Raw genomic sequence first — 21,349 nt, 5'->3', positions numbered from 1 at the left:
CTGCTGAACTGAATAAGCATTTTCAGGACTCTAATGGAAAACTGATGAACTCATAAAAGTGCTAACAAAAGATCAAGATGAAAAAAAAAATTAATTACATGGGACTGAGTGAACTGATGAGGATGATTGTAATTTTTGTGACTTTCTGTTTGAATAAAAAAAAAATCCCACAAGGACTCAGAGGCAAAAAATATACAAATCAATTTTCACTGCAAAGTAAAGGAGCTGTTACAGTGGAGGATTACTGGACTGAATGTCAATATTATGACATAGTATGAGTGTGTTTCGTGTTTGGCAATTGCAATCATTGTTGCTTTTGTTGTGGTCATCCATTTACAATGCTTGGTGTCAGTCTATTTCTCTCTTGTAAAAATAAAAAAAGAGACTTTGCTCACAATGTTCCTTTCTTCTCACCCTGTATGTATTCAAAGCCTATCAATTCTTCAAGGCCAACTCAAAAGTCATCTTCTTGAAGCCCATTTTGATATCCCCGGCTGACAGAGATCTTCTTCATCTGAATTCCCAGATCACTTCATCTGTGATCATTACCTCTAAAAAGTGGGGGAAAGTGTGATACAGTGGAAAAAGAGTATATAGGCACAGGAGTCAACCAAATCACTGGTCATGTGACCTTGAGAAGTCATTCAACCCTTTTGAGTATCGGTATTCCCACCTATAAAAATTAAGGCTAAGTTGTTTACCCAAGAGAATTTTTTCCACACAAAGACCTATATACAAATATTGAAAGCAGCTTTTTTCATAATATCTCCAAACTGGAAACAACCCAAATATCAAAAAGAAAAGAGATAATCCAATTGTGGCATAACTGTATAACAGAATAGAAAGCAGTACAAAGGAATGAACTGTTGATATATGCAATAAAATGGATATCACAGGCATTATGTTCAGCAAAAGAACCTGGACACAAAAGAATACTGAATTTATATCATTTATATCAAGTTTTAGAACATGCAAAACTAATCCTAGGTGAAAATATCAAAAGAGGGTTGCCTCAGTTGGAGGGGAAGGACTGGGAAGCAGTACAAGGCAACTTTCTGGGAAGATGGATTGCAGTAGTGGTTCCCAACTATATATAAATGTGTCAATACTCATTGAACTGCCCACTTAAAAAGTGGTCACAATTTTTGTGTGTAAATTATACCAATAAAATTGATTAAAGAAAAGGGCACACAGCTTAAGGGGAGAAAATGAAGGCTACCCTTAATTTATAAGGTTGTTCGGAGGATTAGATGAGAAACACTTCTACTGAAATCAGTATGGCACAGTGAGAAAGACTACACACTGATTTGGGACTGAATCTCAATTTAGCAAATTACTATAGCTACTAGTTACATAACCTTGGACAACTCATTAATCCCTCAGACCTTCAGTTTTCTCTTATGTAAAGAGAATAATATCTACTTTACAGAGTTAAATGGTAGCATACTAGAGTTTCCACCAGTTAAGACAATATCTGTTACATAACAAGTACCCCAATAGTTTTTTAAATAATACATAAAATCCAGCACATAATAGATGCTCAATTAGTGTTATACTCTTTTCCCCATTTTCCTTGGATGAGAATTTCCTCTTCCACTACATTTTAGGATCCTGAAGGACAGGATCAGCATCTCAGTGATCTTCTCTTTCCTCTACTTAAGATACTATCTAAAAAATGGTAGGCACTCAACAAAGATTTTGAAGGAAAGGAAGGAAGGAAGTAGGCTGGCTTGTTGATTAAGCAGAATTGCCTCTTTTTCTTTTGGTCATTCCAAAATCAATTACTGAGCTTTTCAATAAAGACAGCTGTAGGCTAGATACCAATAACTTTTTTAAGGCAGACACAAATTTTATATACTATATGATCCATATGCACTGGAAAACAGATTTGAAATAGACAAGAAGCAATGTGAAGTAAAGAATGGGTCTCTGAAGTCAGACCCAAATACATATCCCAAGACTGACACTTAAAAATCTATGTAACCCAGGACTTTCCTCGTGGCGCTGTGGTTAAGAATCTGCCTGTTTGTTCTTTGCTATTTTCCAGATTTTCTGAAATACAACTGGAGTACAATTACAACTTTCAAAGATTATAATGATATAAATTGAAATGTATTCAGGAGAGGAGATCAAGACAGCAGGATAGGAGGATGCTGAGCTCACCTCCCCCCAAGAACATATCAAAAAAAAAGAAAGAAACACATCAATTCTCTCAGAAAACAGACTGGAGACTGGCATAAAGACTCTTACATAACCAAGGCTGTAAAGAAAGATCCACACAGAGTCAGGAAAGAAGGGAAGAGAAGTGATCAGGTTGGGACCCACACCTGAAGGAGGGGACACATAAGTGGGGGAATTACTTGGTTTTGGAGATCCTCTTTGGAAAGAGAGGGTTTTGAACCACATATTGGGCACTCCAGGCCCAGAGTCCGACACCAGAAAGACAAATCCCCTTCACTGGTTTGAAGACAAATGGGACTGGCAGGGGGGCTGTGAGAAACTTGAACTCCACTCATTAAGAGCATGCACATGCTTGCTTGTTCCCAAAACAAGGCAGAGGAAGCAGACTGAGACTGCCTGGGACTCTAGCTGCTTTCCACAACCACCCCAGTACACTCCCTGGCCTATCTTGCTCTGCCACACAGCTCTCCACTAGGGTGAAGGCTGCTGCTGCCAAGGAAAGTGTGCAGTTGTGGGGGATGGCGCCAGCTTGGACCCAGCTCTGCATCTGAATGGGGCAAGGGCAGCCATTACTGGCACTCCCAGAGGCAGCAGATTGGGAGTGGTCTGGACTGTGACTGTAAGGCCTGGACAGCCCCAGCGCATGCCCCAATCCACACTGAGTGCCCGCTCCAGCCCCTCTTGCTCCAGTGAGCTCCACAACTACTGAAGCCCACGCGCCTAGAGCCTATGCTCCGTGACAAGAGAAGCCACTGCAGTGAGAGTCACATGCACCGCAACGAAGGGTAGCCCCCGCTCACCACAACTAGAGAAAGCCCGCATGCAGCAATGAAGACCCAATGCAGCCAAAAATAAATAAAATTTATTTTAAAAAATTTAAGAAAATTTGTATCAAGCAATTTTCCAACCTTAATAGTACGAAACTAGAATCAATTACAGGAAGAAAAATGAGAAAAAAATACAAGGGGACCAAACAACAGACTATTAAAAAAAATTGATCAATGAAAAAATCAAAGAGGAAATCAAAAATTACCTTCAGATAGATGAAAATAAAAACACAACTCTCCAAAGTCTATGGGATGCAGCAAAAGCAGACCTAAGAGGGAAGTTTATAGCAATACAGACCTATGTCAGGGAACAAGAAAAATCTCAAATAAAAATCCTAACCTACCATCTATAGGAATTAGAAAAAGAAGAACAAAAAAGCCAAAAGTGAGCAGAAGAAAGGAAATAATAAAGATCAGAAAGGAAACAAATAAAATGGAGACCAAAAAAACAATAAAAAAGATCAATGAAACCAAGACCTGGTTTTCTGAAATGACAAACAAAATTTAAAGCCTTTAGCCAGGCTCATCAAGAAAAAAAGAGAGCAGACCCAAATAACAAAATAAGAAATTAAACAGGAGAAATTACATCTAATATCACAGAGATACAAAAAATCACAAGAGAATACTACAAGCAGTTATATGGTAACAAATTGGACAATACAGAAGAAATGTATAAATTTCTAGAAACATACAAACTTCCAAGATGGAATCAACAAGAAACGGATAATCTGAACAGACTGATAACTAGCAGTGAAACTGAATTAATAATTTAAAAAACTGACAGCAAACAAAAGTTCAGGGACTCACAGCTTCATAGGGAAATTCTACAAAACATATGAAGAAGGGCTAATACCTATCCTCAAACTATTCCAAAAAGTTGAAGAGGAGGAAACACTCCCAAATTCATCCTACAGTGCCATCATTTTGCTGATAACAAAAAGAGACACAGATACTCCAAAAAAAGAAAATTATGGGCCAACATCTCTGATGAATATAGATGCAAAAATGCTCAACAAAATATTAGCAAACTGATTTCAACAATATATAAAAAGAATCATACACATGATCAAGCAAGATTTATTCCAAGGATACAAGGACAGTTCGATATCTGCAAATCAACATAATATGCAACATTAACAAAAAGAAGAATAAAAATCACAATCATAAATGCAGAAAAAGTATCTGACAAAATTCAACATCCATTCATGACAAAAACTTTCATCAAAGCTGGTTTAGAAGGAACATATCTAAACATAATAAAGGCTATTTATGACAAATCCACAGCTAAGACCATACTCGATGAAAAGTTGAAAGTTTTTCCTCTAAAATCAGGAACAAGGATTCCCACCTTCACCACTTCTATTTAACAAAGTATTGTAAATCCTAGCCACAGCAACTGGACAAAAAAAAGAAATGAAACGCATCCAGATTGGAAGAAAAGAAGTAAAACTGTCCCTATTTGCAAATGACATGATGCTATATATAGAAACCCTAAAGTCCCAACCAAAAAACTATTAGAACTAAGAAGTGAATTCAGTAAAGATTCAGGATACAAGGCTAATATACAGAAATATGTTGCTGTTCTACACACTAATAATAAACTATCAGAGAAAGAAAAAAAAACCATTTAAAATCACATCAAAAAGAATAAAATATCTAGGAATAAACTTAACCCAGGAGGTGAAAGACCTATTCTCTGAAAACTATAAAATACTGATGAAGGAAACTGAAGATGATACAGAGAGATGGAAAGATGACCCATGTTTATGGATTGGAAGAATTAATATTGTTAATATGCCCATATCACCCAAAGCAATCTACATATTTAATGCAATCTCTATCAAAATACCCATGACATTTTTGCACAAAACTACAACTAAAAATCATTTGGAATCACAAAAGAAACTGAATAGCCAAGGCAATCTTTAGAAAAAAGAACAAATCTGAACTCACACTCCCTGACTTTAGACTACACTACAAAGCTACAGAAATCAAAACAATATGCCACTGACACAAAAACAGACACATACATATATCAATGGAACAGAATAGGGAGCCCAGAAATAAACCCATGCACTTACAGTCAATTAATCTACAACAAAGGAGACAGGAATATATAATAGAAGAAAGCCAGTCTCTTCAATAACTGCTGCTGGGAAAACTGGACGGCTACATGTAAAAGAATGAAATTAGACCATTTTCTCACTTGAAATATAAAAATAAACTCAAAATGGATTAAAGACCTAAGTGTAAGACTGGAAACCATAAAACTCCTACAAGAAAACGCAGGCAGAATACTCTTTGATATAAACTGTAGCAATATTTTTTGGATGTGCCTCCTAAGGCAAAGGAAACAAAAGGAAAAATAAGCAAATGGGACCTAATTTAACTTACTTGGGTAAACTATAATGTGTAGATTAATAAACATAAATAAGGGATGTGTGTGTCACAGTAGAGTATTTAAATACAACGGATTTCTGGGGAGCAATCCACGTGAATAAAAAAACCAATAGAGTGAGCAAGCACAGGAGTGACACCAAGAGCCCACATCAGGTTAAATGTCACCATTACATCAGGTTAAAAAGGCCATGTTCTCATTTCTCCCAAAAAGATACATAAATGGCTAATAAGAACATCAAAAGATGTTAAACATCATTAGTCATTAGTGAAATACAAATCACAACCTCACAACTACAATGAGATACCTCTTCACAACTACCAGGATGACTATAATCCAAAAGACAGACAAAACCACTGTTACAGAGGATGTGAAAAAACTGGAACCACCGGACACTGTGGATTGTGAATGCAATATAGTGCAGCTGGTTTTGTAAACATTCTGGCAGCTCCTAAAAAGGTTAAATACAGAGTTACAGTATAACCCAGCAATTCCACTCCTAGAAACATACCCAAGAGAAATGAAAATATAGCCCCACAAAAAAAAGCTTACACACAGATATTCATAGCAGCATTGTCCATAGAATTCAAAAAGTGAAACAACCCAAATGACTATCAACTTATGAGTGAATAAATAAAATGTGGTACAGCCATAAAAGAAATGAAGTTTCTGGAAAAGTCAAAATTACCAAGACAGGAAAAACATCAATGGTTGCCAGGTATTCAAGGGGAAGGAGGAATGAATAGGCAGAGCACAGAGAATTTTTATGTCAGTGAAAGTACTCTGTATGATACTATAATAGTGGATACATGTCATTATACATTTGTCCTAACCCATGAAATGTACAACACCAAGACTAAACAGTAATGTAAACTATGGACTTTGGGTGACAATAATTCGTCAATGTACGTTCATCAATTGTAACCAATGTACCACTCTGGCTGGGGATGTTGATAATGGGGAGGCTATGCATGAGTGGAGACGGGGAGTACATGGGAAGTCTCTATATGTGCCTCATAATTTTGCTGCAATTCTAAAACTGCTCTAAGAAAAAAATTTTATTTAAAAAAAAAGAAAAAAGGTTTGGGAGGGTTCACATGGTGCCGCGGGAAGATCCTGAACTCACCTCCTCCTACAGACACGACAAATCTAATACTACATATGCAATAACTTCCTTGGAAAGGGACATGAAAACTGGGTAAACAGAACCTCCACAACAAAAGGTAAAAGGACAACATCAAGACAGATAGGAGAGGCAGAGGATCAGAGAGGCAGAGATAGTTTCACCAAGGAAAACCCACCCACCAGCTGTGTCAATTCACAATCGGGAGGGACCACAAGGGTATGGATCTTTGCCCTGAAAAGTGAGGGATTTGAGCTCCACATCAAGCACTCCAACCCCTAGACGCTGCACAGGAGAGACGAGCCCCCAAACTGTCTTCAAATACCAATAGAAAATATGCCCAGGAAACCTATAGAACTTCAGAGAATGGACAAACCACTCTTAAAGGGCTCACAGGTAGACTTAACCCAAGAATCAGCATTAAAACACCTGATTAAAAAGCATGGACCCTAAGTAATAAGGACCCACTTACTATCTTGAAGCATCTGCCAGAGAGGCAGAATCCAATTAGAACATTCCCCAGGGACTGAGACACTGGCAGGAGACTTTTTTTTAAGATTTATTTTTTGAGGTAACCTGGTTTATAACATTATATAGTTTTGTGTATACAACATTGTATTTCTACTTTTGTATACCCTACAGTGTGCTCACCACTAAAAATTTAGATTCCATGTGTCAACACACAGTTAATCTCCTTTACACATTTCACCCTACTCCTTTCTGTCCCTTCCCCTCTGGTAACCACTATTCTGTTCTCTTTATCCACATGTTTCTTTTGACTTGGTTTGTTTACTTATTTTTTGTTTGTTTTTATATTCCACATAAGTGAAATCTTACAGTTATTTGTCTTTCGCCATGTGACTTATTTCACTTAGCATAATACACTCAAGTTCCATCCATGTGGTTGTAAATGGCAAGATTTCATCTTTTTATGGCTGAGTAGTATTCCATTGTGTGTGTGTGTATACAAATACATATCCATATCCATATATGTAAGTATCAAATCTTCTTTATCCATTCATCTGTTTGATGGACACTTAGGTTGTTTCCATGTCTTAGTGATTATAAATAATGCTGGGGGGACTTCCCTGGTGGCACAGTGGTTAAGAACCCACCTGCCAAAGCAGGGGGCATGGGTTCGAGCCCTGGTCCAGGAAGATCCCACATGCCGTGGAGCAACTAAGCCCATGCACCACAACTACTGAGCCTGCACTCTAGAGCCCACAAGCCACAACTACTGAGCCCGTGTGCTACAACTACTGAAGCCCACACGCCTAGAGCCTGTGCTCCACTACAAGAGAAGCTACCGCTATGAGAAGCCCGTGCACTGCAATGAAAAAGGAGCCCCCGCTCACCACAACTACAGAAAGCCTGCGTGCAGCAACAAAGACCCAATGCAGCCAATAAATAAATAAATAAATAAAAATTTTTAAAAATTATTTTGAAACAAATAATGCTGCGATGAACATGGGGATACAGCTATCTTTTCAGATTAGTGTTTTCATATTATTTAGATAAATACCAGGAAGTGGGATAGCTGGATCACATGGTAGATCTATTCCTAATTTTTTGAAGAATCTCCATAACGTCTTCCACAGTGGCTGCACCAATTTACAGTCCCACCAACAGTGCATAAGGGTTCCCTTTTTTCCACATCCTCACCAACATTTGTTATTTCTTGGCTTTCTAAATAGTCATTCTAACAGGCATGAGGGGTATCTCGTTATAGTTTAGATTTGCACCTCCCTATTAATGATGTTGAACATCTCTTCATGTGCCTATTGCCATCTGTATGTCTTCACTGGAAAAATGTCTATTCAGATCCTCTGCCCATTTTTTAATCAGGTTGTTGCTTTTTGTTATTAAGTTGTATGAGCTCTTTATATATTTTGGACACTAACCCCTTATCAGATACATCATTCGCAAGTATCTTCTCCCCCTCAGTAGGTTGTCTTTGTTTTGCTGTTTCCTTTCCTGCACATAATCTTTTTAGTTTGATGTAGTCCCATTTGTTTATTTTTGCTTTTGTTTCCCTTGCCTGAAGAGACAAATCTAGAAAGACATTGCTAAGACCAATGTCAAAGAGCATACTGCCTATGTTTTCTTCTGGAGTTTTATGGTTTCAGGTCTTACATTCAAATCATTAATCCATTTTGAGGTGATTTTTGTGTATGGTGTGAGCTAGTGATTTTTGTGTATGGTGTGAGCTAGAGTTTCATTTTTTTGCACGTGGCTGTCAAGTTTTCCTAGCACCATTTGTTGAAGAAGTCATCCTTTCTTCATTGTATGTTCTATGCTCCTTTGTCATAAATCAATTCTCCATATATGAGTGGGTTTATTTCTGGCCTCACAAATCTCTTCCACTGACCAGTTTATCTATTTTTCTGCCAATACCATGCTGTTTTGCTTACTATAGCTTTGTAATATAGTTTGAAATTAGGGAGTGTGATACCTCCAGCTTTGTTCTTTTTTCTCAGGATTGCCTTGGCTATTCAGTATCTTGTGGTTTCATGTAAATTTTAATATTATGTAAATTTTATAATTTTTGGCTCTATTTCTCTGAAAATTGTCCTTGGAATGTTGATAGGGATTGCACTGAATCTGTAGATTGCATTAGGTAATATGGACATTTTAACAATATTACTTCTTCCAATCCATAAGCATGGAATATCTATTTATTTATGTCTTCTTCAATTTCTTTCAACAATGTCTTCCATTTTTGAGTGTAAAGGTCTTTCAAATCCATAGTTAAGTTTATTCCTACATATTTTATTCTTTCTGTTGTAATTTAAATAGGATTCTTTTCCTAATTTCTCTTCCTGCTAGCTCATTGCTAGCACATAGAAACACAACAAATTTTTGTATTTTGATTTTGTACCCTGCAACTTTACTGTATTTATTCTTTCTTTCTTTTTTTTTTGGCCATGCAGCATGCAAAATCTTAGTTCCCCAACCAGGGATCAAACCTGTGACCCCCACAGTGGAAGCATGGAGCCCTAACAACTGGACCACCAGAGAATTCCCCTGTATTTATTATTTCTAATAGTTTTTTGGTGGAGTCTTTAAAGAGTTTTCTATTTATAAAATCATGTCATCTGCAAATAGTGGTGAGTTTACTTCTTTCCAATTTGGATGTCTTCTACTTCTCTTTCTTGTCTAAGTGCTCTGGCTAGGACTTCCAATACTATGCTGAATAAGAGTGGCAAGAGTTGGCATCCTTGTCTTACCCCAATTTTAGAGAGATAGCTTTAAGTTTTTCACCATTAAGTATGATGTTATCTGAAGGTTTGTTTTATATATGGCCTTTATTATGTTGAGGTACGTCCCTCTTATGTTGAGAGTTTTTATTATAAATTAGCATTAAATCTTGTCAAATGTTTTTTCTGCATCTATTGAGATAATCATATGATTTTTGGCCTTCATTTTGCTTATGTGGTATATCAAATTTATTGATTTGTAAATGTTGAATAAATCCCACTTGATTACAGTAAATGATCCTTTCAATGTACTGTTGAATTCAGTTTGCTGAATACTTTTTGCTGACTCAACAATACTTTGTTGCAGATTTTTGCTTGTATTGAAATGTTCATCAAAGATATTGGCCTGTAATTTACTTTGTTTGGTATCAAGGTGATATTGGCCTCACAAAGTGAGTTAGGAAGTGTTGGTGGGAGCCATTTTTGTGATGTCAGGCTACCTTGCTAATGCCAGCACTGGCAGGCATGCATTTGAAATTCACCATGTAACCTGTTAGTGCCAGTGGCCATGCCCCACTTAGAGCTCTGCCTACCCCTGTGCCTAAGCCAGGCCTCATAGCCAGCTGAGTGATAGCCCTGAGCATCAGTGCCCCACAGTCACTGTGGCCCTGCCACAATAGAAGGCCCATGCAGTCCACCTAGGAACACCTCTTGAGCACCTGGCTCTGGTGGCCAGGCAGAATTACACTTTTGAGCCCCACAGGACATCTAAATAAGGCCACTCCTTCAGGATTGGGAAACAGCTGATACAGCTAATAAACAGAAGCAAACACAGAGACTTAGGCAAAATGAGGAAACAGAGAAATATGTTCCAACTGAAAAACCAAGGGAAAAAGCCTCAAGAAAAGAACTAAATGATAGAGAGATAAACAATCTACTTGATAAAGAGTTAAAAGTAATGTCATAAAAATGCTCACCAGGGACTTCCCTGGTGGTGCAGTGGTTACGAATCCACTTGCCAATGCAGGTGGCACAGGTTCAAGCCCTGGTCCAGGAAGATCCCACATGCCGTGGAGCAACTAAGCCCGTGCGCCACAACTACTGAGCCCACGTGCCACAACTAATGAAGCCCGCGCACCTAGAGCCCATGCTCCACAACAAGAGGAGCCACCGCAACAAAGAGTAGCCCCAAAGAGTAGCCCCCGCTCACCGCACTAGAGAAAGCCCGTGTGCAGCAACAAAGACCCAATGCAGCCAAAAATAGTAATAATAATAATAAAATGCTCACCAAACTTGGAAGAATGGAAAAACACAGTGAGACCTTCAACAAAAAGAAGACATAAGAAAAGTACCAAATAGAAATGATAACTGAACTGAAAAATACACTACAGGGTATCAACAGGAGACTTGATGAGGTAGAACCAATCAGCAAGCTGGAAGACTAAAGAATGGAATTCACCCAGACATAGCAGCAAAATGAAGAAAGAATTTTAAAAAGTGAAGATATGATAAGGGACCTTTTGGACAACATCAAGCAGCATAACATTCACATTATAGGGGTCCCAGAAGAAGAAGAGACAGAGAAAGGGCCAAAAAAAATTATTTAAATAGTGGCTCAGAAATGCCCTAATCTAGGGAAGGAAACAGACATCCAGGTCCAGGAAGCCCCAAGAGTTCCAAATAAGGTGAATCGGAAGAGATACATAACAAGACACATTATGATTAAAATGCTGAAAGATAAAGGTAAAGAGAAAATCCTAAAAGCAGCAAGAGAATAACAACTTTTTACATAGAAGGGAAACCCCAAAAGGCTATCAGCAGATTTTTCAGCAGAAACTTCACAGGCCAGAAGGGAATGGCATAACATATTCAAAGTAAAGAGAAAAAACTTCCAACCAAGAATGCTCTACACAGCAAGGTTATCCTTTAGAATTCAGTAAGACATCAAGAGATTCCCAGAGAAGCAAAAGCTAAAGGAACTCATCATCACTATACTAGCCCTAAAAGAAATATTAAAGGGACTTCTTTAAGCTGAAAAGAAATGGCACTAATTAATAAGAAAATTTACGGAAGGAAACATCACACTGGAAAAGGTAAATAAATAACAAAGGTAGCGGATCAATCACTCAGAAAGCAAGCATGAAAATTAAAAGACAAAAAGTAATAAAATCGGGCTTCCCTGGTGGCGCAGTGGTTGAGAATCTGCCTGCCAATGCAGGGGACACGGGTTCGAGCCCTGGTCTGGGAAGATCCCACATGCCGCGGAGCAACTGGGCCCGTGAGCCACAATTACGGAGCCTGCGCGTCTGGAGCCTGTGCTCTGCAACAAGAGAGGCCGCTTTAGTGAGAGGCCTGCGCACCGCGATGAAGAGTGGCCCCCGCCTGCCACAACTAGAGAAAGCCCTCGCACAGAAACGAAGACCCAACACAGCCATAAATAAATTAATTAATTAATTTTTTTAAAAAAAGTAATAAAATCAACTATAACTGCAATTAGTTAAGAGATACACAAAATAAGATGTAAAATGTGTCATCAAAGTATAAAATGTTGGGGGTAGTAAAAAGATAAACCTTTGGAATTTGTTCACATTTAAGTTGCTACCAACCCAATACATAGTACTAATTACATAGTAAGTAGGATATTATATGTGAACTTCATAGTAACAACAACAAAAAAACTTATAGTAAATACACAAAAGAAAATGAGAAAGGAATCTAAACATAACTCTAAAGAAAACCACCAACACACAAGGGAAGAGAGAAAGAAAATAAGCAACAGAGAGGAACTACAATAACATCCAGTAAACAGTTAACAAAATGGCAATAAGTACCCATCAATAATTACTTTAAACGTAAATGGACTAAATTCACAAAACAAAAGACACAGAGTAGCTGAAGGGATTTAAAAAAAAAAACCCATCTATATGCTGTCTACAAGAGACTCACTTCAGAAGAAAGAACACACACAGACTGAAAGTAAAAGGATGGAAAAAGATATTCCATGTAAATAGAAATGAAAAGAAAGCTGGAATAGTTATAATCATAACAGACAAACTTTAAAACAAAGATGGTATTAAAAGACAAAGACATTATATAAGGATAAAGGGGTCAATCCAGCAAGACAGTATAACATTTCTAAATGTACATGCACCTAACAGGGGAGAACCAAAATATATAAGGCAAATATTAACAGACTTAAAGGGAGAAATGGAAAGCAATACAATAATAGTAGGGGAATTTAACACCCCACTTACATCAATGGAGAGATCATCCAGACAGAAAATCAATATGGAAACATCAGATTTAAACAACAAATTATACTAAGTAGATTTAATAGATAAATAGAGTACATTCCATCAAAAGCAACTGATTACACATTCTTCTCAAGTGCACATGGAACACTCTCCAGGACAGATCACATGTTAGGTCACAAAACAAGTCTCAATAAAGTCAAGGAGACTGAAATCATGTCAAGTATCTTCTGCAACCAAATAGTATGAAACTAGAAATCAATTGCAAGGGGAAAAAATGGGAAAAACCACAGAAACATGGAGAGTAAAACAACATGTTACTTAACAACCAATGGGTCACTGAAGAAATCAAAGGAGAATTTAATACCCAGAGACAAATGAAAGCAGAAATGTGATATACCTGATTCAGTGGGATGAAGTAAAAGCAGTTCTAAGAGGGAAGTTCATAGCAATACAAGCCTACCTTAAGGAATAAGAAAAATCCCAAATAAACAATCTAACCTAACACCTAAATGAACTAGAAAAAGAAGAACAAATGAAGTTCCAAATTAGTAGAAGGAAATAATAAAGATAGGGAGGAAACAAATAAAATAGAAATTAAAACAATAAAAACAGAAAAGATCAATGAAACTAAGTACCGGTTCTTTGAAAAGATAAACAAATTCAACAAACTTTTAGCCAGACTAACCAAGAAAAAAAGGAGGAGGACTCAAATTAAATCATAAATGAAAGAGGAGATGTTAAAATTGATACCTCAGAAATACAAAGGATCAAAAGAGACTACTATAAATAATTATACACCAACAAATTTGACAACCTAGAAGAAATGGATGAATTCCCAGAAATATATAATCTTCCAAGATGATCAGGAAAAAATAGAAAATCTGAATAGACAGATTTCTAGTAAGGAGTCTGACACAGAAATAAAAAACCTTCCAACAAACAAAAGTCCATGGCCAAATGGCACCACTGGTGAATTCTACAAAACAGTCAAAGAAGATTTAACACCTATCCTTTTCAAACTCTTCCAAAAAACTGAGGAGGAGGAAAACCTAAACACATTTTATGAAGCCAGCATTACCTTGATACTAAAACCAGACAAGGACGTGACCAAAAAAACAAAAAAAAATTTACAGGTCGATATCTTTGATAAACACAGATAAAAAAATCCTCAACAAAACATTAGCAAACGGTGTCCAACAATACAGTAAAAGGATCATACACCAAATACACCACAATCAAGTGGGATTTATTCCATGGTCACAAGGATGGTTCAAAATTCACAAATCAATAAATGTGATACATCACAATAACAAAAGGAAGGATAAATATCACATGATCATTTTGATAGATGCAGAAAAGCATTTGACAAAAGTCAACATCCCCTTATAATAAAAACTCTCTACAAAGTGGGTACAGAGCAAACATACCTCAACATAATAAAGGCTACATACAACAAACCTACAGCTAACACACTGAACAGTGAAAAGTTTAAAACTTTTCATCTAAGAACACGAACAAGACAAGAATGCCCACCTTCACCACTCTTATTCAACATGGTATTGGAAATCCTAGCCACAGCAATTAGGCAAGAAAAAGAAATAAAAGGCATCCAAAATGGAAAGGAAGAAGTAAAACTGTCACTATTTGTAGATGGCATGATACTATACATAGAAAACCCTGAAGACTCCACCAAAAACTGTTAAGACCAATAAATGAATTCAGTAAAGTTGCAGGATACAAAATCAATACACAGAAATCTGTGGTATTTCTACACAATAATAAACTATCAGAAAGAGAAATTAAGAAAACATTTCCATTTATAACTGCATCAAAAAGAATAAAATACCTACGAATAAATTTAACCAAGGAGACAAAAGACCTGTAAACTGAAAACTATATAAGACACTGGTGAAAGAAAATGAAGAAGGCACAAATAAATGGAAAGATGCTCCATGCTCATGGATTGGAAGAATTAATATTGTTAAAATGTCCATACGACCCAATGTGATCTACAGATTCAATGCAATCCCTATCAAAATTCGAATGGCAAAATTTACAGAACTAAAACAAACAATTCCAAAATTTGTATGGAACCACAAACAATCCTGAATAGCCAAAACAATCCTGAGAAAGAAGAAGAAAGCTAGAGGTATCATGCTCCCTGATTTCAAACTATACTACAAAGCTACAGCAATCAAAACAGTGTGGTATTGCCACAGAAACAGAGAGATCAGTGGAACAGAATTCACAGTCCAGAAATAAACCCACTCATATATGGACAATTAATTTACAACAAAGGAGCAAAGGATTGTCTCTTCCATAAATGGTGGTTGGGAAACTGGACAGTCACACACACAAAAATGAAACTAGACCACCATCTTACACCATACACAAAAATTAACTCAAAATAGATAAAAGGCTTGAATGTAAGATCTGAAACCATAAAACTCTTAGAAGAAAACATAGGCAGTAACCTCACTGATCAGTCTTTAGATGTTTTTGTGGATCTGACTCCAAAGGCAAGGAAAACAAAAGCAAAAATAAACAAATGGGACTACATCAAACTGAAAAGTTTATGCACAGCAAAGGAAACCATCAATAAAACAAAAAGGCAACCTACCAAATGGGAGAAGATATTTGCAAATGATATATCTGATAAGGGGTTAATATCCAAAACATATAAAGAACTCATACAACTCAACAACAACAGAAAAAACTCAATTTAAAAATGGGCAGAGGATCTGAATAGACATTTTTCCAGAAAAGAAATACAGATAGCCAAAAGGCACATGAAAAAAAATGTCCAACATCACTAATTATCAGAGAAATGCAAATCAAAACCATAATGAGATATCCCCTCATGCCTGTTGGAATGGCCATTATCAAAAAAAGCAAGAAATAACAAATGTTGGAGAGGATGCCGAGAAAAGAGAACTCTTATACACTATTGGTGGGACTGTAAATTGGTGCAGCCACTACGGAAAACACTATGGAGATTCCTCAAAAAATTAAGAATAAAACTATCATTTGACCCAGCTATTCCACCTCCAGGTATTTACTGGGAGTACAAGAAAACACTATTTTAAAAAGATACATGCACCTCTACGTTCATTGCAGCATTATTCACAATAGCCAATGTAAGGAAACCATCGATGGATGAGTGGATAAAGAAGATGCGATATACATAAACAATGGAATACTATTCAGTAACAGAAAAGAATGAAATCCTATCATTCTCAACAACATGGATTGACCATGAAGGTATTATGATAGGTGAAATACATTAGAAGGAGAAAGAGAAAAAACTGTATGATTTCACTCATATGTGGAATGAAAAAAAACCCAAACAAACAAACAAAATAAAACAATGACAAACTCACAGATACAGAGAACAAATTAGTAGTTACCAGAGGGGTAGGGGATTGGTGGGGGGGTGGGGGGGAAGTGGACGAAGGAGGGGGCAACTACATGGTGATAGATGCTAACTAGAGTTGTGGTGGTGGTCACTTCGTAGTGTATACAGATGGTAACTTATAATGCTGTACACCTGAAACTTATATTTTAAAAAAAGGAATAAGGTGCTGATACATGCTACAACATGGATGAACCTTGTAAATGTTACATTAAATGGAAAAAGTCAGACACAAAAAACCACATACTGCATGATTCTATTTGCCAAAATAAGCAAATTCATAGAGAAAGAAAGTAGATTAGTAGTTGTCCGGGGCAGAGGTAGGGAGTAGGATGGAAAAGTGGGGAGGGAAGCCAAGAATAGGGAATGAATGCTAATAGTTATGGGGCTTCTTAGTGGGATACTGAAATGTTCTAAAATTGATTGTGGTGATGGTTGCACAATTCCATGAATACACTAAAAACCACTGAAGTGTACACTTTAATGATTGAATTTAATCATATGTTAAATATCTCAATAAAGCTGTTTTTTAAAAATAGAACTTACAATTTCCAAAATTTCAATCAGTTACTAGTTTCATGATATTTGCCATAACTACCATCCATACTATTATCTACAAAACATTTTTCTATAAAAAGAACTACATTTTTACTTAAATTTTAAAAGAAAATTTATAACACTAACCTAAATGAAAAATCAGCTAATATAAAAAAATGGATATGGCAATATATTGGCAGTGCTACTCAAATTAAATTTGAGAACCCAGGCTATGGCAAAACAATGGCCACGCAGAAAATAGAGCACAAAAAACAAAACAAGTCAGTAAACAGGGAATGAACACTAGGACTAACTGGCCCCAACATTTCTGAACAAGCTGCTGCCTGTGATGAACTGAGGTCTCACTTGTCCTACCCTGCCCTGCAGTCCCAGAATGTAGAGACACCTGAGAGTCCTAGAGATAAAAATGTGAAGACTGGCTCAAGTGCCAGGAAAGGCTTCTCTCTTCTCTGAGTTCGGGCACCAGGTTCTGAAAAGGCAAGAATCAAATGGCAGGCCCAAAATAGTGAGAAGCCTGCTAGTAGCACTATTCTAAAAATTATAGGCCCAATTAACTGAAGTCAGGACAGTACATCTATGAATTGTCTCATGTTTGTCGATAAATTCTAGAAAAATCGGGATTTCAATCAGTTCCTCTCCAATGTTCATAAAATCTATCACCCATGTTTTTGCTTTTTCTGAAATATAAGAAAATCTTAGTATTTACCTTTCTGAGACCGGTACTTAAACAATGCTGATGTCCGCATACTCCAAAACTATCAGTAATTTTTCACGTGTGTCCTAATGGAAAGTAAGTGTATTACAGTAAAATAAGTAGTATTTTGAAGAGCAACACAGACATTTCATAATTCCAAGTTGTTTAATGAGGTTTTCAATTCTGATCACACCTATATTTACTACCATGAATACATCAAGTAAAAGGCATTTATTTTCTCCCATGAACCTGGCATGCCTCTTTGAAAATATCAAAATTACTAAAAATATCAAAATTACTAATTACTTCCAATAGTATATTAAAAGCTGGCTTGACACATACAGAAATCTTTACAAATGAAATATGATGTCTGAGATTTGCTTCAAAACAATGGGGAGTGATAGCTTTTATGGGACAAGACTGCCCATGCTTAGGTAATTGCTGAAATAAATTGGTTACAGCAATTAATTTTTCCATTCTCTCCACTTCACACGTTTTCAAAATATATAATAAACTTAGTACTTTAAGAAGTTATGGGACTTCCCTGGTGGCACAGTGGTTAAGAATCCACCTGCCAATGCAGGGGACACGGGTTCCAGCCCTGGTCCGGGAATATTCCACATGCTGCGGAGCAACTAAGCCCATGCGCCACAACTACTGAGCCTGCACTCTAGAGCCCATGAGCCACAACTACTGAGCCCGCGCGCCACAACTACTGAAGCCTGGGCACCTAGAGCCCGTGCTCCACAACAAGAGAAGCCATCGCAATGAGAAGCCAGCGCACCGCAACAAAGAGTAGCCTCCGCTCACTGCAACTAGAGAAAGCCCACCTGCAGCAACGAAGACCCAATGCAGCCACAAATAAATAAATAAACATACATTTTAAAAAAAGAAGTTATCATTAAAAAGTAGTAATTATTTTAGCAAAGCTTCATGAAATCTTTAGTGTTTCATGTCACAGAGGGGAAAGTCTGCCTATAAATCATTTCCTTCTAATATTTTTTTAAGGTTGTCTCCACCAATGGACTGTAGATCTTTTGCTTATATTCCATAAGACTTATTGCCAAAGCCAAACACGTTTGTGAAAAAGGTTACCATCCCAGCATAAAACTGGAAACAGATTTCTATTAGTGACTTATTTTGTTATACATGCCATTTGCCGTTTTCACTTCTACAATTTCAGAAATGCCAATTTCACAATGGATATTAGATTGCACCATTAAAGAAAATTCTATTTAACTTCCCACTAAATACCACCATCACTTTCTAAGTGTTTAAAGAATGTTCCCATGTGATTCCCAAAGAATTTTTGCTTCTCCTTTAAACTAGGTTGGGTTGTGGCTGGGTATGAAGGTGAAAGAAAAGACAAAATCTCAAGCCCCTTCATCTTATCTTTAAAACATTAAAGTGGTTAAATGAAGGAATTAATAAAGTCAATATCAAATCAACATTTTAGTGATGCTTAAATATCTATGAAGCTGTAAGGACAAATATTTTTGAAGTCTATGTTTAAAACACTAGATCCTTTGGAGACCAATCAACAAATTATTCATAACTGCATTTATATAGCAACACTGATTATGCTTCCATGCATAATCCACCAGGTAGATTGACCTAAACCACCAGGGTTTAGAGAATTTTAGAGAATAAAGAATGGCAGCTCAATGGAGTGGAGAGAAAGAAGGAAAGGAGCATACATTTGCTGAGTGCTTACTATGGGCCAGGAGCAGTTCTAAACGCTTTACAGACCCCTCATTTACTTGCTATCAACAAATTTATGAGGTGGATAATAATATCTATATTTTATAGATGAGGAAACCAAGACTCAGAAAAATTAATCTGTCCAAGGACAAGTAGGAGAGCTGGGATTCAAACTCAGATCAGTTTGCCTTCAAGGCCATCATACCACACTTCCTCCCACAAAGACACCTTTCCAAATCATATTAAAAATTATTTGATTAATTAAAATATTAATTCCTTAGTGGATATTATTCAGATCACTTCAATATGCAGCATAAATCAATCTGCACCACCACATTTTTAGGAAAAGTCATAGTTACACGGAAAAAAAAAAAAAAAATACAAGGGCCAGAGCATCAATATAAACCAGACAGGGACACTGGTCAGAATACCAACCTTAGGTCTGAAAACTTAATTCCAGATGAACCATTCACCAATGGGTGATCTGGAGCAAGTAATGACCTCAGTTTCCCCACTGGTAAAATGGACATAACGCTTATCCCATCCTTCCACCTCAGATTGTTTATGAGGATGAAATTAACGTTGGTGAAATCAATATATAAACTGTAACAAACTATAATACACATAAGGAACTACTATCTATTCAGCAAGATGACTATACTGAACAGCTATTTTCATGTGAGAACAACTTAGCACAAACAGAATGAGGAATACAGTTCACCAACGACAGGAAGCTGCTCTCAGGCGGGCGGGCCCCACCTCAGCGAGAGCCACTTGACAGCAGCAGGTGCTGCTTGGAGGACCAGCTTTCTGCCTGCTTTCAAACAATCCCGTCCCTCACTGGTAGGGGAGGGAAGGCGGGAATAAGGTGCTGGGAAGGGAGCACTAAAAGAGGCAGAAGTCTGGGTTCTACTACACCCAGGTGCCAGGCCCTGGTTAAACTCTTTACCCCTCCAGGCCTCAGTTTACGCATTTGTAAGATGGAGAGACCTTTCCCGCCCTGCTTCCCGGGCAGAGCTAACACCCGAGTCACTGTGCAGGGAAAGCGTGGTAAACCCCGCTGAGAATGAGGTGATGACGATCACCTGTCAAATGAAAGGCTGGGAGGGCGGCTCCTCAGCTAGCCCTTCGCAGTTCAGATATTCCAGAAGCCTTGGACCGGGCCGCCCCTCTAGGGAGTAAAGCAGCCCCCATGTCCACCTCTCGGCCCGCGGGGTGCGCGCAGTCCCCTGTCGCTCACACCCCCAGCTGAGTCCACAGGGCAGGCCCAGAGCCTGCCCACCCCCGCCCCCAGGCCTCCTCAGAGGACCCCAGGGCCCTCCCGAGTAGCCGCGGCTCCCCTCCCCCAGCAGTGTTCCCTGCCCTTCTCCGCTCCCACTCCCAGGTGAGGGGAGGGGGTGAAAGGGCGTACCCCTCCGCCATTTTGTCCCCTTGGCCCCCGCTAAGCATTCCGCCGGCCCGCACCCCAGCCCAGGCCCGCCCAGCTCTGTGCAACGCGCGCCCCTCGCGGACACTCACCCCTGACCGCCCTGCGCAGTTCGGCGCGGCTCCGAGCGTCCCGCCGGGAAAGGGGCGGGGTGGGGACGGGGCGGCTGCAGAGGGGCGGGGCGGCTGGCCGCTGCACCACGTGACTTCCAGCTGCGGCCGCGCCTCTCCCCGCTCCACTCTCCGCAGTCCGCGCGCAAGCGCAGCCCGGTTCCCGCCGATGGGCCGCCGAAGTGGGAGGCAGGGCGTGGGCTCGCTTCGTGGCCCGGGCGCTGCTGCTTGTAGGTGGCTGTTCCCCCCACTAGGCTGCGATTGCACGCGCTTTTGGCCACACGGTTCTCTCTGTCTCTCGGAATCAGCCCCTTCCCCCTGCCTGCCTTATCACCACAGTCTGTCCCATAGATAAAGAACCTAGAAGTCCGCCTCAAAAATCTGTGACTCTGAAAGCGCTTCAGAAAAGCAGCAGCCCTAAACTGAACACAGTTTATTCTCTACCGCAAAGCTTTATTCAGCTCCTCT

At 38.5% G+C, this 21,349-nt stretch overlaps 1 protein-coding gene across 5 annotated transcripts in view; it reads right to left on the bottom strand.

The window, feature by feature from the left end:
* Positions 1–20,927, bottom strand: part of SCAPER (S-phase cyclin A associated protein in the ER) — a 489,933-nt gene extending 469,006 nt beyond the window's left edge. For 3 of the 5 annotated variants that reach the window (XM_068556227.1, XM_068556251.1, XM_068556256.1), the window contains exon 1: positions 20,864–20,927. The gene's annotated coding sequence lies outside the window, so the exon portion shown is untranslated. Of the gene's footprint in view, positions 1–17,656; positions 17,731–20,430; positions 20,452–20,863 lie in introns of those variants that run through there. The other 2 variants (XM_068556235.1, XM_068556245.1) reach the window with 2 other exon arrangements.
* Positions 20,928–21,349: the final 422 nt, after the last annotated feature.

Source organism: Eschrichtius robustus, chromosome 1, assembly GCF_028021215.1.
Source record: "Eschrichtius robustus isolate mEscRob2 chromosome 1, mEscRob2.pri, whole genome shotgun sequence".
Classification (NCBI taxonomy): Eukaryota; Metazoa; Chordata; class Mammalia; order Artiodactyla; family Eschrichtiidae; genus Eschrichtius; species Eschrichtius robustus.
The sequence above is the reverse complement of the archived record's forward strand: the minus strand, read 5'-3'. Positions and strand labels throughout refer to the sequence as shown.